This window comes from Nuphar pumila, chromosome 12 (assembly GCF_984573655.1).
Source record: "Nuphar pumila chromosome 12, dmNupPumi1.hap1.1, whole genome shotgun sequence".
Taxonomy (NCBI): domain Eukaryota; kingdom Viridiplantae; phylum Streptophyta; class Magnoliopsida; order Nymphaeales; family Nymphaeaceae; genus Nuphar; species Nuphar pumila.
Window position 1 is genome coordinate 86914784 of NC_143260.1, and position 7657 is coordinate 86922440.

The 7657-nt window shown below is 46.4% G+C and overlaps 1 pseudogene; it reads left to right on the forward strand.

Moving 5' to 3' along the window:
* Positions 1-877: 877 nt before the first annotated feature.
* Positions 878-2008, forward strand: LOC149821132 (arogenate dehydratase/prephenate dehydratase 6, chloroplastic pseudogene; annotated as a pseudogene).
* Positions 2009-7657: the final 5649 nt, after the last annotated feature.

Genomic DNA, 7657 nt, shown 5'->3' on the forward strand with positions numbered 1-7657 from the left:
ATACACAAAAATATCATGTCTCGTGTCCCTGTTTATAAAAGCCAATTCTAACAATATTGCCGAAACACTGACAGATCTTTAAAAATTTCTGAACTAATTTCAGATATTCACCAAATCTGAATATTTGTCCGATTCGGTAGCTAAAAAACAAAGGAGCAATGTTGTCAGTAGCCGGATCAGACCTGTATCGTTTGGCCAATGACTGATTCTCAAGTGAATCGACCAAAAAATAAATTAAAAAGTATTATGTGTCAATTGAAACGTGACACATGTTAAAGCCATTAAAAAATATTTAAAATTAAATTTAAGCTATTTTTTTTACATTTATTAAAAAATAACCGTCCTATCGATTTTTCTGGTAATACGATACGTATCGTCCGATTCAGGCCGATACACACCGATACTGACAACACTGCACCGGAGGAAACAATGGTGTCTTTGTAATTTGATCAAAGTCCAAGTCCGTTTTCGGTGGGAGGTATAAGCAGTGAAGCCGTGAGGAGAAGTATCTTTTGCGGTGGGCCAGGCGAGCGGTCGAAAAGTCGAAGGAAAATTCAGAAAAAAAAAGCTAGAAATTTCCACCCACCTACCACCCTTCTTTACACGGGCGGGATGGGGAAATAAATTCCGCCCCCCGGAAGGGTCACGCTAGGGATCACTTAACGATCTCTGCACATCCTTCCCTTCCGATCTCTATCGCTTCGCGACTCGTAGGTCGACGTATCGACGAGAGCTTCTCGCTCGGACTCGACGCGGAGCGATCGCGGAGCGATCGCGGATCGGAGATCGGGTATTCTTTTCTTTTCCGTTTCCCCTTTTTCGTTAATTTTCTGCATTCTTCATTTTTCGAGCTTTTCCGACCCGGATCTGGCGGTTTATGGCGCTCAGGATTCCGATCCCGACAGCTTTGAGTACCAGTAATCGCAGGTATCTTTCCGGCGAGATCAGATCCGCCGGATCCGTAGTCGTTAGGGCATCATCCGGCGGCGTAAAGCAGAGGACGACGGCGGAGGAGCCTGCGTTCGCGTCGCGGTTAGGGATAGAGATGACGGTCCAGGAGCTCGAGCGGCTCTACAAGGCTGGCGGTCCGGCCCTCTGGAGCGCCGGGCCGGGAGATTCCGCTTGGTTCGGGTCGTCCGGCCAGCCGGTGCGCGTCGCGTACCAGGGCGTCCTGGGTTCCTACTGCCAGGAGGCCGCGATGAGGGCCTTCGCGACGTGTAACGCGTTCCCGTGTGCTCAGATGGAGGATGCGTTCCAGGCGCTCGAGGAGAAGACCGCCGATCGGGCCGTGATCCCCGTCGAGAACTCCGCCGACGGGGTCATCGACCGGAATCTGGACCTCCTCCTCCGCCACAGCGTCAGCATCGTCGGCGAGCTCGTCCTTCCGGTGAACCACTGCCTCCTCGCCTCCCCGGGCGCCTCTCTCTCCGGCGTGAGGCGGGTCGTCAGCCACCCGCAGGCGCTCGGCCACTGCCGGTCTCGGATCGAGGCGCTCGGCGTCGAGGTCGAGGAGGTGTCCAACTCGGCCGAGGCGGCCCGGTTCCTCTCGGAGAACCCGATCTCCGATACGGCCGTCATCGGGAGTAAGATCGCCGCGAAAGAGTTCGGCCTGCAGGTCCTCGAGCAGAACCTCCAAGACCGGAGCGAGAGCAACGTGAACCGGTTCTTCCAGCTCGCCCTCGACCCCGTTATCCCATCGTCCGAGACGTCCGGCGTCCGGAAGACGACCGTCGCGTTCTCGCTGAAGAACGGCGTCTCCGATCTCTTCCGGGCGCTCTGGCCGTTCGAGAGCCGGAGCATCCCCGTGACGGGCCTCCAGCACAGACCGAACCGGAAGAACCCTGTTCGGATCGTCGAGGGCGAGGTTGGGACGGTCCGGTACTTCGACTACACCTTCATCGTCGATATCCAGGGGTGCGCGTCCGATCGTGCGGTCGATAGGGCTCTCGCGCAACTGAGCGAGATCGCGGGCTTCGTCCGCGTCCTCGGCACTTATGCGTCCCGTTGATCGGGGTCGTCGTCGTCGTCTTTTTTTTTCGTGAATTCATTCTTACAGACCAAAACTATCTGATCGATCCTGGCCGTCCGTGCAAAATCGGACCGTGTTGGTCGCTCAGAGAGAAAGGGAGATGTAAATTTCTTTTTTTACAGGAAAGGTGCTGTAAATAATTTCACGGAACATTTTTTATTATTTTACGCAGAATTTCAATGTGTGTGCCCGTGTGCATGCGTAGTTTTATCGCACGTGCTCCTTCTTGGGGTTAAAAAAATCCCACGTGGCTATATGGATGTGGCAAAACAAAGCTCGAGGACTTGTTCTCGAAACTAGCTTCTTGGTTGTAAGAACATATTCTTTGGACGTGGGTGAGGGAAATTTTTATTTGGAATCATTGTTTCTGTCACGAGAATAAAATTTTTCGCAAAACCTGCAATGCGCAAGACTGCGTGGTCTGGTCAGCCTAACGGCTAAGGGTATGTGTACCAATATTTTGTATGTGCTAAATTATTTTCTTTGGTTCTACTCCCCACTTTTTGCACAACTGCTTAATGGAAACTAATTAACTGCATCTTCAAATGCGAATTTTATTTAGTCTATGTTGCTTAGTGTATAACTGTTTTATACCAGTTATCACTTTCGAAAAAGCATAAATTTGCCTTAGCCTTAAGTGTCATGTAGCATATTGCAATTACATGCGCACAACACAGCAAAACCTCGCTACATAAAGAACAAGACTTTACGGCATCCAGTCTAAGGACTAGTTGATGATTGAATAATAGAGCGAAAAGCACTACCCAAACTCATTCATCGATGTCTAGGCATTCACTCGCCTAGCCCCAAGTCACCATACTCAGTTGGAACCACCTATGATTATCTCTGGAGAAATTAGCCCTAATTCACACGCATCCCTGTGCATCCAATCGTTATGCAGAGAGAACTCTTGCAAATTGAGAGGTCTTTAACCAAATCTTCAAAGGCAACATTCTTTGATCCGCTGACACTGCTTAATTAAACAACACTCTACGTCTGTGCCGCCACACAACGATTCACTAACGATGATATTGTTGCTTATCGACGTCATCGATCAAGCCAACACATGTTGCATGTTCTTGCACTCGATGCATTTTTCACTCGGTAGAACTCTGCACTGCGCATACCTCATTCTAAAAGCTCGGTCCGAGATATTCTCTCTCACCCAAACCATTGTTGTCATTGACAATGCTGGTGCAGGTAAGAACAAAGTCTTGACTGATATGCCGGTTTTTCTTTGTAATTATCTTTGGTTTACTTTTTTTTCTTCACCCTACTTAACTTGTTTTGGTTTTCATCTACCATTGCCGCAACTTTTAACATGCCAAGTCTCATTTCTTAACAAGTCTTCAATCACTTAGATAACAGTCTTCTGTTTTATCAACATCGAGCATTCTCTACTCGTGAGACCCTAGCGCAGTCTCATACACAAACAGGTCATCCTCGCGTGCATGACAAACTTGTTGTCTATATGCTCATGGTTGGGATGCCTTCCAACCCCAGCAAGGGCAATTCCAAGCCCTTCATGGTTCTCACATAGAAAGACGACCACCAATGTGTGCCACAAGAATGTCAACTCCCTTAGGCACCAACTTGTAATTTTTCAATAGTTCAAATTAGTCCTTAAGTTGGGGACGTCTACTTGCATAATACACTAAAGCGGTCCTTTAAAGCGTCTTCTTGGACACCTGTCCATACAAGGAGTAACACGGCCCAATGTTGCAACTCTCATTTGAAGCCAGCACGCTGCAACTCTCATCCGGAGCCAGCAAAACATTCCTGTAGAAACCAAACCGATGAGCTACGAATAATAACTTTTTTTGCACACACAATCTACAGAAGAATTGCCAACTCAAGAGACCAAAACAACGAGCATTCTGCTCAAAATGAGCACTCTGCTAACCTACAATCTTGAAAGAGAATTTAAAAGTTTAGTTGAGTCTCCCACACCCAAAGGTGCAAATCTATCCAACAGAATCCAACGTACATTCTCTGCATGCACAAGGCAAACGTCATGTTCCACCAGTTAGCCTAATACACAACTGGTAGAAATCTTTGGCTTATCTACGTTCCCTTAGCCAACTGAACATCAACCTTAAACTTCTGCTTATCATCCACAAGATGCCCCATACCAACTTCTCAATATATTGCTTTTTGTGCTCGGTCAACCACACTTCGGCTGCACAAAATTTCATAACCAAGATAAACCATCACTGTCATCTTCAGTATCACACACGATGAACAACAAGGTCTCCGTGAATCTTTTTGCTCTGATACCAATTTGTCACAGGCATAATTTTTTTTTGCAAATCCGCAACCCACTAGACTGCCCAGTCTGGTCAGCCCAACGGCCAAAGACCGCACACCAATACCTTTTCATGTGCTGAATCATTTTTCATGGCCCTGCACACGACCTCATGCACAACTGCCTAGCAAAAGCTGATCAAACACATCTTCAAATGTGAATTCTATCTAGTCCATGTCGCTTAGTGTATAGCCATCCCATACCAGCTATTACTTTCGAAAGGGTACAAACTTGTCTTAGCCTTGTGTGCCATGGAACATATTGCAACTTCATGCGCACAACACAGCAAAACCTTACCACTGAACGAACAAGATCTTACAACCCCCAGTTCGAAGACCAGTTGATGATTGAACACCATAGCGAAGAGCATCACCCAGACTCATTCGTTGATGCCTAGGCATTCACTCTCCTAGCTCTGAGTGACCATACTCGGTTGAAACCACCTAAGGTGATCCACAGCTGCAAGATGTAAAAGCATCCAAAAAAATTAGTAACCTACAAAATTGGTCATTTGGTGAATTTGATAAATTGTTAGTCACTTTGGAAAATATGTCAAATTCATTATACCTACAAAACGAGAGCTTGAAGTGTTCAAGCTTTGGTTCACTCTAATAATGAGCCAAGCCAAGTTCAAGCTCATAATGAGCTTGAGTTAATCGAGTCGAGTTTGAGTTAACTTGTTTATAGAAAAATATATTAGCGTAAAGCTAGAAGAAATCAGATTATAAAAAATATATGTAAAATATATTTTTAAATACCTAAAAGGCTTATATGAGTCAAGCCTAGCCGAGTACTTATTGTTCATATCCAGCTTGTAGAGCCTATTTTACGAGTTTGGATGAGCTCTTTGCGAGCTTAACATGAGCTGAGCCACGAGCAGCTTGGCTTGTTTTCCAGCCTTAGTTAGATCCACACAAACAAGAGCATACCACTGTTTCTGTGTGTATGCACCTAAGTAGAGATGGCAGTGGACTAGGGCGGGGCGAATGCTGGAGACAAGGTCTCCACCGCCACCTCATCTCAAAATTATGCCCTCTATTTCTGCCTTCATCCTCTCATGGGTTTTGAATTTAACTTTCATCCTCGTTTCATGTCCTCCAAATGGGATGAGGCAGGGTGGGGCCCCATTTCCCCAGAGTTTGAACCGTCAAAAGGTATTTTAATTATTTTACTAATGGAGATTGGGGATAGAGCGAAGCGAGGCGGGGTGGAGTGGAGGAACGCGTAAGTCCATCCCTGCCTTCATCCTCGCATAAGTTTTTATTTTAACCTCCATTCTTGCCTCTAATCTCGTTTCATGTCCTTTGTCCTTGAAATGGGGCGAGGCGGGGCCCCATTCCTCCCTTGGTCCACTGCCATCTTTAGGCCTGTGATACAACTGGCTATTCTGATTTGTCAAAAACTACGGTCAAGGCTGACTCTACAAGTAACGCAAGGGCCAAGCTGGGGTGCACCAGCTCAAGACCAAACAATCGTAGGTCCTCAATGGGGCGCACCTCAGAACAACACCCTCTTGGAACAAAAGGGGAGCCTCGACTTCGCTGAAGAAAGCCTCCCCTGCAAGCAATGATTGCAAACAGGAAGGAAACAAAAGATGCTTACCAGATGATGGTGCGCCAGAACAAGAGACTGTGAGGAGGATGTTGTTTCAGCAAGCACGACCCATGCATTGGGCACGTGGCGTTGAAGCACGCAACGAAGGGAAACGTGGCACACAATGCAGATGAACCCGCACAAGAAGCGAGCGGTGTGGGGCGGCGCATGCGACGATGGCTTGTAGTATAGGAGAAAGACCATGCAGAAGGCATACAACGGGTGAACAAGTGTGGCGCGGGTGATCCCGCGAGATGGCTTGCGGTGCAGGGGGAAGCCCACGTGGGTCGTGTGTGGTGATGGCTTGCAGTGCAAGGGGAAGACCACGGAGAAGGCGTGCAACGGGTGAGACAGGGTGATTTGACGGGAGTTGCATAGGTCTGTGCAGGGAGCTTTGTGGCACCCCAGAATTTCTACTTGGAAAATCCTTTGGATTTTTAGGAATTTTTTTTTTGAAAACCAGAGAGCACAAGTGCGGAAAACTAAAAGGGCAAGTGGAAACTCTGGGCGAGCTACAGAGAACAACAATAAGGAAACATCTGAAAGGAAACAACTTTTTATTAAATACATTTACAAGTGTACAAATCTCAATCCTTTATACAAAACCCAGAACTGCCAAAATCTTGCAAGCATCAGAAGTGTGGGTTCAGAGTCCGTTGCAGCACATCGAGTTCCATCACATGCCTAAGCAACCTGTATCCCCATAAAACGGGGTCAGTACTCTTTCGAGTTGGTGAGACAAACCAAACTCAAAACACCGTGTGAAAAATGAAGCAGAGCTATACAAGATAGTACATAACATGCTTGATAGCAGTAAGTGAACAATTATACCAAAAGCAAGTGTACAAAGCTGCACACAGATCTATAAGAGCGTGTAACTAACATGGATCAATGAATCAGGCAAGGCATGTGCAATTAACTACGACTATTCATATCCATTAACATAGCATGCATCAAGGAACATAAATAACCAATATCATGTAGGACCGGTAAGTACAGTAACTATCACAAGTGCTAAAAACAGGCAAGTGACCAAAGTAACAGAACACAAGTAACTAAAACAACAACTGAACTGTAACAAGTGCTGGAAATGAACAAGCAACTAGAGCAACCGTGCAACAAGTAACTAGAATAACAAACTGAACTGTAACAAGTGCTGGAAACGAACAAACAACTAGAGCAATCGTACAACGAGTAACTAAAACAGCCAATCGGAACGATAATGAGTACTAAGCAGCAAGCAACTATAGTAATAGCTGAAATAACTGTAAAGCAGGCGCACAAGGCCGTAACAAACTGTACCAAGTATTGAACAACAAGGCAACCAAAGTAACAACTGAACAAGAACGACAACTGAAGTACAGACTACAGAACAAGTAAAGTACAACTACAGTAAGTCAGCTGATTGGTTAGTCTTTAAGTTCTTCTGATTACTCCTTCGGGTACGCGAAGGAACCTCGCATTCTGTGAGACATGCACCCGACATCTGTTATTCACGTTCTAGTGTGGTAACCGGGGAAGCTACATACCGAGTTCAACCTCATGCGAGCAGCACACGACTAGGAGAAAATACTCGCACAGGTAAGGATTGCAATCCATACTACTGCAGTAGTGAGGTCCTAAAAAGGTAACCTCGACCTCCCTAACTCTGAGTGACTGGAGGCCAAAGAGCGCTACGGCTTCTGTCAAAACACGTGTCGTAGTAACGACAAGTCACTCAGGACTGTACC